The sequence below is a fragment of the Columba livia genome (genome assembly GCF_036013475.1).
Source record: "Columba livia isolate bColLiv1 breed racing homer chromosome W unlocalized genomic scaffold, bColLiv1.pat.W.v2 SUPER_W_unloc_4, whole genome shotgun sequence".
In the NCBI taxonomy this organism is placed as follows: domain Eukaryota; kingdom Metazoa; phylum Chordata; class Aves; order Columbiformes; family Columbidae; genus Columba; species Columba livia.
Window position 1 is genome coordinate 2,384,428 of NW_027042999.1, and position 11,890 is coordinate 2,396,317.

At 38.7% G+C, this 11,890-nt stretch overlaps 1 pseudogene; it reads right to left on the bottom strand.

Moving 5' to 3' along the window:
* Window positions 1-2,072: 2,072 nt before the first annotated feature.
* Window positions 2,073-11,292, bottom strand: LOC135577486 (T-cell receptor-associated transmembrane adapter 1-like; annotated as a pseudogene).
* Window positions 11,293-11,890: the final 598 nt, after the last annotated feature.

Consider the following 11,890-nt stretch of genomic DNA (forward strand, 5'->3'; position numbering starts at 1 on the left):
ATAGGAACCATTACAGTCAACACATTTTTGCCAATAATAAATAAGTTTGTTTATTCCTGCGGCATAAAAATCCATGCTTCGGGATTTGAGAAACTCTTGGAAAGCATTTTCTGCATCCTGCTGGTATTGGAAGCTTTTTCCCTGCAAAAAGTTGTCAAGATGCTTGAAGAAGTGACAGTCAGGCGACTATGGCAGATGAGGCAAAACTTCGTAGCCCAATTTATTCAACTTCTGAAGCGTTGGGCAACGTGCAGTTGGGCATTGTCGTGGAGAAGAATTGGGCGCTTTCCATTGACCAAGGGCTGGCTGCGGGCTTTGCAGTTTTCAGTGCATCTCATTGATTTGCTGAGCATACTTTTTGGGTTTCGCCAGGATTCAGAAAGCTGTAGTGGATCAGACCGGCAGCAGACCACCAAACAGTGACCATGACCTTTTTTTGGTGCAAGTTTGGCTTTGGGAAGTCTTTTGGAGGTTCTTCTCTGTCCAACCACAGAGCTGGTCATCGTCAGTTTTTGTACAAATTTCACTTTTCATCAATCCATCACCTTTTTCACCTTTCCAATTTGCTTCAAATGCCAAACAACCGTAGGATGGTTGACGCTAAGTTCTTCAGCAACTTCTCCTGTAGTTGTAAGATGATCAGCTTTGATGATTGCTCTGAACTGGTTATTGTCAACTTGCAATGGCTGGCCGCTACCCTCCTCATCTTCAAGGCTCTCATCTTCTTTGTGAAACTTCTTAAACCACCATTGCACTGTACGTTCCTTAGCAGTTCCTGGGCCAAATGCCTGGTTGATGTTGTGAGCTGTCTTCACTGCTTTATGACTCATCTTGAACTTGAATAAGAAAACCACTCAAATTTGGTTTTTGTCTAACATTTCCATAGTCTAAAATAAACATAAAATATATAGCAAGTAATAAGTCATTAGCAAAAAAAAAAAAAAAAAAAAAAGAAGAAAAAAGAAGAAAAAACATAAAGCAAGAAAAGAGCATTAAAATGATGCATAAAATAACCACATTTATTTAAGAATGTATCCCAATATCAAACGGAAAATTTCAACAGTGTGAAAGCCACAATTCCTTTTGCACTAGCCTAATACATCACGATGCCTTACTGTTTCCTGCTTCTACTACTTAATGACTCCTGGAACATAAAAATAAAACCCCACTCTATAAAAGGTTACCATCTGATGAGTTTAAAGTCTTAAGATGAATGTGCACACAATATGTGAATTATTTGGGGAAATAAAAAGGCTCTTTCTACTTTTGTAAAATAGATGAAACAATGGCAGTGAAAAACCCACACAGAATATTAAACATCACATAGAATATTAGAAGGAAAAAATCCTCCCTAGGAGATTTAATGTTACAGATATTTGGCTAATATCTTTAATGTGGGCTGGATACAACATAACATTAGTAGAGGAGTTGAGATTTGAGATGTATCCTGGTATTGCTCAGAGAAGGAAACTAAAGATATATAAGGATATTGTTAAATCTTGCAAGATGTGCAATTACTACTTTAAACAAGCTATTAACTTATTCTCCAATTAGCTTTAGATATGTTGTGTTATTACCATAGACCAGTCACCGTAAGGAAGTATAAAATGTCGAACAGATGATCTGTTTTTAGTTTAACTAAATCGTTAAGTGTGCAAGCATGAAACACAACTTCCTTCCAAAGGTGGTGTTAAAACCTATATAGAAGAGTAGTTATACTCTGCTAGAGCTCTACAGACAACAGGGTGGGTCTTTTGGGACTGTTTGAAAGTTGATGGTTGTTTTAAACTAAGGATTAATTTTTACTGGAATCAATACCATGTGAATGCTGAGATACCAGCTTCTACAACTCCTTTCCAAAATGTCTTCAGAAGGGCAGGTCCTTCAAAGTGGCAGTCTGGATCTTATTTCTTGCTCAGTCTCTAAATGTGCTTGGAAGACACTTTAGAACACTTAACTTACCCATTTTATAACATGGTTTAGTATGTCAGTTTGTCAGGTTATTGCCTCTAATCATTCACTGTTTTTCCAGAACGAAGAAGCAGATATCACTTTATGATTACATATTTGGTTTATGAAGCCACTTCAAATGTTCTCTCCTTTGTAGTATGAATCAAGCCCATTAATCTCATGGGATCATCATGAACGGCTTCTATGTTTGTCATGTTTTCAGCAGCCAGCTGCTCACTGTTGAGATAAATGCTAACTTTGGAAGCCATCATGGTGGGGTTAGATGATCTTTCTTCTTCATCCTCCTCTAATGAAGGGCCTTTCTTTCTCCTCGGCTTTCTGCGTTTTCCCTTGACACTGTGATCAAGTGAGGCATAACACATCTGATGGGCAGACTCCACCTAGATGAACATGCACTTTAACATTCAGTAGTTATGCTTGCTTTAAAGTTATGTCTAAGACTTTGAGTATGTCTACACCGTAATCATAATAGTGGCTGAAGTTTACCCAAATTAGCTCATTAAAAGTACAAATGATTCAGCTGTGGCAGCACAGAAAACAGACCAACGTAACCTAACAGTAAATGACTCGTGTTCTTGGGGTAGTGTTGGAACGATAAAGGACTCAGCATTCCGATTCAATGTGAATCACGCAGAGACATTTATTACAGAAACAAACCTCCTTATATATGCAACTATATTCTAATCACGCGTCCACGCTCCAAGCATGGATTCGCTAAATGAGTATCACGGGCTGTCCATGCGCTGGAGTCTCACTGATGATACGTCCAATGATTCACGCCATGTTGGGACCCCGCTGATTGAGGAAGGCCCCTCTTTCTCACAGCAGATTCTGTTCTCAGCATCTCGAAGCGGCCTTGAGATTCCTTTGAGCCAGACTAATTCAGCAACAAATCTTTATCTATCAAAACCCCTCCGCACTTCCCCCTTTCTGTTCTTGAATTAGTCAGGCCCCTTTAACCGCACGGTGAATCATTTTTGAAATATACTGCAACATAGAACACGTGATTAACAACATAATTACAATTACATATAATGCAGTTAAACCTTACTTAATAAGATCAAACAACTACCTGCCTATTCTTAAAACCTTAATTCTACTATGACAACCTTATTAACGCACTATTTTAATAGATTCTAAATAACCAGACAAGTTAATACAATATATTCTCTTAAATCCCTAAAAGATTTATAACTGCACAGTTTATAGGGTAACATATTTAATACCATCAGCATATACTAATAATTGAATTAATATCTTAAAAGTTATCTTAACCTATTTAAAAGATCAATAGCTTAACAATATCCCTTCTAAATCTTTATCAGTTGCTAAACTTAGATTACTATGGTAGGGATATCTCATAATTTTACCTTATCTATGCATTGACTATCCAATCATAATATCACCCTTTTGGATCTCCTGCTGATTGTTCAAATTGCCGTTCTCCACAGAAGGAACACCACCTTTTTACTAATAGGCTTCTAGACCACCAGGTCTGTGAGCATCTATAACACTGAATTAGGATCCATGGTTTACATCTGAAACAGTCCTCACAACTTATCTCCCTCCTGTCCATCTGCATCCGTTGAATCTTTGTGGAATCCACTTCAATCCTCGGCCTGTAATGACACAAACATAACCTTTTCCCCAGGTTATCAATTGATGCGGCCTTTTTCATTGACTAGTGATTTGACCATAACTAACGTAGGTTCTTTCTGGTTTAGCATGGTTTTGGGTCATACTTGCAAAGTGTTTCATCACATACAATGCTTTTGACAATTGGTTTTGTGGTGTTTCCCCTACTTCCCCCCCTTTGTTTTTTTTTTTTTTTTGTTTAAAAAAAACAACAAACAAACAAACAAAAAAAGTTCAGAACCAGATACGTGTGTTGGATCTTGACTATGTACTCAGAATCACAAATCAAATGTAGAGGTTCCTCCTTAAAAAGCTCTAAGTAATGTAAAGCTGTGCCAAGTTCTGCTAATTGGATTGAACCTTCAGTAATTTTTACAGAATGATGCCAATTGTTATCTTCACACCAAACCACTACAGCTTTATGAGACTTCCCAGAACCATCAACAAAAACTTTGCAAGTATGTAGGATCAGACCAAATACAAGTATGGCCTATGACCTGATGTTAAAGGCTTGCAGGTTCTGCAGCAATTTACATTTAGGCATGCCAAAAGCTGTGCTGTTAAAAAAAATAGCTAGTGCAATTTACAAAGACATAGATTAACAAATAATAAAAAAAATAAATCAGAATTAAATTTCACAAATGGTACATATATGACAAAAGGATCATGGCCTATTAAGACTTAAATTAATTCCCTGCATTTTCTTGATCAGAGTGACAATTGATATATAACAGTCGGTATATCAGTCTGCTAGCAATGTCATCATACTGTCCCACAATAGCCACAGGTTTTTCATAAACAAATCTGCAAGTCCAATCGAATGCAGTCAGCCTGTAAGGTTGTCAAAAATTTATTCCTCAACATTTCTAACTCCATTTTGGCTGCCATATTTATTGGATATTGTTTTCCCTTACCGGATCGAAGTCCTGTTTCAGATCTATCAGTGCAGTATTGGCTTTATCGAAACATTGGCTGTTAATACTAGTGGAAATGCAGCATTTGAAATTTCCTTGGAGTTTTCTCACTTGCAGCAAGCAGATCTGCGCCATCCAAGCAGCTTCTTGTAGGCCATGCAACTAAACAGAACTGTCAGAAAACGTTATTTGAGCTTGCAATTTACTTAACAAATCTTAACCTAAGAGAGATGTAGGACTTTCTGGCAACTATAAGAATTCATGTATTAAAATTTTGTTTCAAATTTGGCGTTCTATTGGTCTCAAAAAACAGCCTTTCTTTCATTCTCTCCCATGACCTCAAAAACTAGCATGGTGAATTTACTAAGATGTCTCTTACAACTAGTTACCACAGAATAAGCCTATTAACAAATTTTTGGTTTAATTTTCCAGTTTCATTAGAACTACGGGTCTGCTCAGGATGCCTTTAAACTTCACCCTTGGACTGCTCCATTCAGTATCACATCGCTGCAGTGGGGGGGAGAGAAAACCCCCCTTTCACCGCTTTAAAAGTGGGCAGCCAGGTTTTTCCATTTTTTTTTTTTTTTTTCCTTTTTTCTCTTCTTGCTGCAGTTTAGATATACCCAAGGTCATGCAGCTGGCATAATGTCTGGTACGAAGTGGGAGGCTTTGGGAAACTTCTCAGTTACAGTGAGCTGCACACAGGCCTGGGATATTTTGCTCTTTTGTTTTCCCATTTCATTCCAACCATAATACACTTTATATGCAATTCCAAGTAGCTCAGCAATAGTTACATTCCTTAGCTCCATATACCTTTTACAATTTATAGATGTCAAAAACCAGTATAATAAACATAAATCCATTATTCTATTCTCCTAGATCCAAATCAGTTAATATTCTGGCAAGTTTTAAATACAACCTCTTCCAAATTCACATCTATCATAGCATTTAGGTGTTTTGTTTTTTTCTTTTTTGTTTGTTTTTTTTCAAAGCAGAATTTAACAATTTAAATGCTTTTCTGGTCTCAAAATTACTAGATAACAATATAAGCAATTACTCTAATGTGTAAGGATGCATCCTAAGGGGGAGCAAGGTGGAATTTTGGCAGTGGAACCGGTTCCCATTTTGTAATTATCTCCCCAAACAAGATTCTTTTGGTACCGAATATAAATATGCAAACTAAAATACTGAGCTCAGATATGAAAACCAAACACCAAGTTCAAATATGCAGATGGATCACAGTTACACTAATTTAAGACAATATCTCCATTTTTGCATTGCACCTTTGGGCCGCTTACTGCCCAGCCAGGTGGAGGCACCTCTGGGTCTCCCTGACAAAACAGGTCAGTGTGCGCTGGAGACCCATTGGCACCCGCTCCCCTGCCGCTGCACCAAGCTGGACTGGGCAAGGCTGGTGCACTACAGCTGTTATTCCAAAACCAGGATTCTTTACATGGTGTGCATACGGAAAAGCCAAATCCAGCACACCGAAATGAGACACAGCCTGTCACAGAGTTGTGCAAGTCTGAATGCTGGAATAAAGGTAGCATGCTGGAGAGAAAAATAACAGCTACTACACGCAAAATTTTATCATCACATTCACGCAGTAAAGAACTAAATTACTTATCACAAAATGCACATTTTGAGTCAACGGATTCTCATGATTTAACAGTCTGTGAACTTATTGTACCATATAGAAAGACCTACCAAAATTGCAACGTGCTTAAACAGATACCCACAAAGAAAACAGGTTAATAAGTAAAGCATCTTGCAGACTTTAACGAGTTTTCTGACCTGTGTGTTATCAGTTAATTCTCTCTCAGCTTGTTGAAGTTCAAATCGCCCCGCCTGTAAAACTGCAGAGATTTATTTTGTCCTGCTCTTCTGGCCTTAAAAACAACATTAATCGCAACAGAGTGTTATACTTCAAGATTGTATTCTCCAGACACTTTTCCCAATCATTTAACTTATACAGCAGCCAACACTGATTTCAATATTTAACAAGATCTTCCTTCCTCATAATTCCTAAGTTTTAAAACACCTCCCAATACCGATTTTTTAGGAACACATCTGAAAACAATAATGCCTGACCCCATCTTGCAAGTAAAAACCTTGAGAAGAGGGAGGGAGGGGGGAAGGGGAGGAATGCACAGGGCTGCTTGCAGTGTGAGTGGGAAAAGCGGGGAGAAGGTTTTACAGCGCACTTAAAAACAACTAGTAAAACAGTTAACTCACATTCCTAACAAGCTGCTTGATTTTCAGAGAGGCAATACACAGGACCACATAATAGGTACTGTAAAACTCGCAAATAATATGTTGATAGCAAACATTAGCATTCTCTACTGCTAATTTCAATACCAATGCTTCCTTAGCTTTCAAGTTTTCAACCTGCTTATTGATGGCCTCTTGAAAGTGGTCAATAAATTGCATGTAATTCTCATTGGGACCCTGATTAATAGTTGCAAATGATTTGGCTGTTTTGTTGGTTTCAGGCACCTCTCAGCTTGATATGCGAGGTCTGTTGACTGCCTCAGGATTTCAGAAACTTATCGTGCCTGTAGTTGTGGTGTGTCAATTAGTGTCTCTTCTAGGAGTTGTGGGATACCTGCCCCTTTCAACGAATCCCCATCGTTCTGTCCTAAATGATCTATAGCTGTTACATTGCATAGGTCTAATTTTGCTTGAGTCTTTCATGGTTCTTATCTGATCTCGGGGCAACTCGTACACATACTTAACTTTTCAAGAAAAATGCTTCAAACCCTCGTTCTCTTCCGAGTCATCAGATAACACAGACTTGAACGGTGCTGGAGAATCATTAGTAACAGGGGGGTTCGGAACAGTGCACATTCTCGGCAATACTTTGTAGCATCATAATTATTCGTATAAGCTGAGTCCCCAAGCGCATCCCCTTTCCCGTCACGATCAGCATGACCGCATTGCTGACTGTTGGATTCACTCACTCATAGCTGATCTGATCTTTCACACATTTCTTTTGCCCAGTTCATATCCGGCAACTCCTTCTGCCCTCTCGTAGAAGTTAGAGAGGTAGAAGGCAGTAAAGGCGGACACGAATCAGTAAAAGGACTGATATTACACTTATTTACGACTTTAGCATTCTCATCTTTCACCAGTTCTTTTGACAAATTGTCTGATTCCAGTCCTTTAGACTTCTTGATCTCTCTAGAGTCGGGTAATGGTATAGGAGTCCATCCACTCGGTAATTTTCCTCCCTGCGCCCCAGACTGCTGTATCATCGGAGGTGCCGACGGCACAACAGGGGATGGAGTGGGGAGGGGGTCGAAAGACACGATCCGGGTAAACTTTACGGTTATTTTAAGTATGTTATCGGGCTGCAACGCTGAAAAAATTCCGGCAAATGCAGCCCGCTCAGCCTTAAAGTCTTATAAGGTGGAAATTATAAGCTTCCATGTAGTCGCTAATGATTTAGTTTCTTTATCATCTCCATTGCTGACCCTATTCCGTAATTTCTGCCCGTTGTTGTCCCAAAGTTAACGTTTAAAAGCCTTCTCGTTTTCTCCCGGGTAGCCGTTAATTCTACACCAAATTAATAGTCTACATATGTCACTTTTTTCCTATGTAAGTCCTCTCATAGAGAGAATATGCAGGAGGAACTTAACTGCATCTTGTGCATCAGAGAACACGTTCTGTCCCATAATTTTACTCTTCCCTCCTCCTTTTCCCAGCCAATCAACTTTTCCCTTTGCTGCGTCGACGACTTTATTCCCGGGGCGTCCTTACGCCTCCGTCCGGTCTTCAGTCCAGCTGAAGCCGCTCCCGGCTGGGCCGCTCCAGGCTTTTCCCCGATCGTAGTGGTACACCAGAGTATCACGTCGGGATCACCATTTGTTGGAACGATAAAGGACTCATCATTCTGATGCAATGTGAATCACGCAAAGCCATTTATTACAGAAACAAGCCTCCTTATATATGCAACTATATTCTAATCATGCGTCCACGCTCCAAGCATGGATTCACTAAATGAGTATCATGGGCTGTCCATGCACTGGAGTCTCGCTGATGATACGTCCTATGATGGGACCCCGCTGATTGAGGAACACCCCTCTTTCTCACAGCAGATTCTGTTCTCAGCTTCTCGAAGCAGCCTTGAGATTCCTTTGAGCCAGTCTAATTCAGCAACAAATCTTTATCTATCAAAACCCCTCCACAGGGTTATGGCAGCTATTATTGGAAAGATTCAATGTGGGACTGAGGGTACTTTATATAACTGGTCCAAGTTCTTTGGGATGTAAGACATTATTTGATCTCTTTTTATTCTTACTGGTTTTGTTTGTTTGTTTTTTAAATTATAATCCAGTTACATTTTTCATAGGCTTGGTCTGTGCAGAAAACTAAAATGGGTGATTCTTGTCTGTAAATATGATCTCATTTGCAGTGCAAAATGTATGCCTCCTGTGTCTTTCCCGTGTTTTTCTCTGTGTTTTTCAAGCCAAATTATCAAACATTTTTCATATTGGAATTTTCATAGGTTAGTCTGTTTCTGTGAAGTTAATAAAGCAAATGTCTAGATTTAAAAAGAAAAAAAAAATAAATTTTCCACCACCTGGAAGTATCCTGAGAGAGAATTCAATTCAGCCTGATCTGCATGCCTGTGACCGAGCTTTATTATGCCATATGGATGGAAATGAGCTGTCTGTAATTCTCCTGCTCCCTCATTAATGTCCCAGATGGAACAAAGGGTCAAGTCCGTGCTTAAATATCTTGATGAACTACGACACTAATGCATGGTAATTTCGTGATGAGCAGTGTGAAAATTTTTGTTATATATTGTCATGGGATACACACAAAAATTCTGAGACAGACCACATTACCCTAATTCAGAAATCCAGAATTAAACTTAGAGATACCGGTAGCTGGTTAACTGGCCTTTGAGGCTGGGACTTCATCTGCTCGTAACAACATTACTCTATAGTTTATCAAAGTAGAAAAATGTTTTAGTTATTAAGGCACACTACTGAGTCTTAAAAGATCAAATTAACAGCTCCTCCCTGTTACAGAACCAACTTCCCCCAGTTTACTTTGGTAGAAGTTTGGTTTTTTTTGAATTCACACACAGATCTCTTTCTCTATTAACAGAAGGGCGAATAGCTAAGAAATTCAGACATGCATACTGTGAAAATGAAAAGCATTTTCTGTTCATATGGATGGAAAGTTTCTCATTATTCACTAAGTGGGCGTCATTTTAGACTGCTAGGGGTACCATCTTGTGTGGGAGCATTGACTTTGGGCAGGGAGTAATATGTGTCTTAGATTGCTGTAACTGCATGGATCAAGCTGTTATTTCAACTGGTGCAGCTTTACATGAAGAACAGCTCTTGGTTTTGAGATATTTGGCTGAACAGGATCATTTGGACTGCAAAAAATCCAATTCAGTATGAGACCTGGTCTTAAAAAGAGTAGTGCAGTACGATGGTTTGCAGTTCTATCCCAAGCTGGTATTAATTCTGTGTTGAGAAACACAGAAAGTGTTGGTCAGTCAGTTTTTAACTACACATTTATCACAGCCTCTGAACAGACACGTGTTCTCAAAGTGAAGCTTACCTAAAATATCTTGATTGAGATTGCCATAAACTGGGTCATCTTCTGTGTAGTAGCCATCATAGCTAGAAGGGCAACGGAAAAATACTTTTAATTCACAGAATATGCTTGATTTACGACTTCACTATTAGACTTTAAACATTTTACACGCATGTGGCAGTAGCAAGCAGGTTGTATGTGATCTGAAAAACAAGACCAAAAATATCGGGGTGGGGGGGGAAACAAGTGTGGGGACACAGCACAGAAATGGCTATGTGCATGTTCTGAAGAGAGATTTGTTATCTAGCCAAGAATAGAACTCTTCTTTCCTGGAACTTACTTAAGTATAAAGCTAATCTCAAGACCACTAAGCTACCGTTTGATGTAGTTCTAGAGGTATTATTGATCACTGAAACGAACCCAATTCATGTCCTCTGAGCCTGCTTTGCAATACAAACTAAAGCACTAAATGGGTCTCTTGGGGCAATGTTCTTAAAAACAGAGACTTCCCAAGTTCAGGTAAATTTGTAATTGAGGATTGGTTTGGGGAAACAGGTGAAGGCTTTTGTATTTTTGTTTCAAGGGCCTTTTCTATTTTGGTTGACATGAGACCCTTTCCATCTCTGTTTTTTAACGTTTGGCCTGTTTTTTTTTTACTATTGGATAAGAGAAACAGACTTGAAACAGATCATCAGGTATCCAGCGGCTGTATACAGACTCCATTTCATTGCTTTTGAACATCATGTATAAAATAAGGGTATGAAATGTAAATACATGTTTTTATATATTGTAACTTATTGTTTTCTGATATTTATCTTAAATTATTATAGACTTACTGAGTTTGGGTGATAGTAAATATTGTTTTAGCTCTATATCTTGCACTTCAGTATACAAAATTCTCATCTTAACATGCAATTATTTCATTTTTGATGAAATGACTGGAGTACATCACTTCCACATGATTTTTTTCCTGTTTTCTTCGGATTTTTCTTTTCCACAACCAGCGTGCTCTCTGGTGTTTCCAGGCGGGCTTCATGACATACTGGATTTTTCCCTATGCTGTCCCTCCAAAGCCGTCTCTCATTATTTATTGCTTATTTCAACCTTTCCAGAAAGAAATATTTTATCAATCTTACCTTGGACTGTTGTCTTCATAGTCTTTATACTTTTTAGCAGGAAAAATTGTTAAAAAAAAAAGAAAGAGCAAATGAAACATGCTATTTTTAGAACACTTCAGATAATTGTCCAACTGACATGCTTTTGATTTCACCGTAGACAGTAAAATGGAATGCTCTTGGCTCTGGGGAACTTCATTTGTCCCCCTGCTTTTCTCAAATACTTGTGACTAATACAAGAAATGTTGGTGTGCTACCCTGTCCCCCAAAATGTATTGTAACACCTGTGATTAATTTCTTATTTCCTTCTCCTTCTGCTTCTACCTCATCTTTTTCTCTGCCTAGGGAGGTGCATCATGTGTTTATATTACAAGGCGAAGGGTTTGTTTACTTGTTTTGCTAGTTCTGCTGCGTATATCTCAGAAAGAGTGACCACGCAGAAAAAGAAACTGAGGCAGAGAGGCATTGGCTCCAAAGAGATTTGTTGCTAGAGCTTGATTAATAACTCAGGAACACTTGACTTTCTATCTTCTGCTCCAGAACTCCCGAATTTAGCACAGTAAGCTCCGATTACATGAGCAATGCAACATCAGCCAACCTTACCAAAACCTTGCTCAGCATTAGTTTTGTAAATGACTGTGATTTTTCATCGTAGAAATCTCTGCCTAGCAGCACTAAAAGAGAAACCAAAAAGGCACT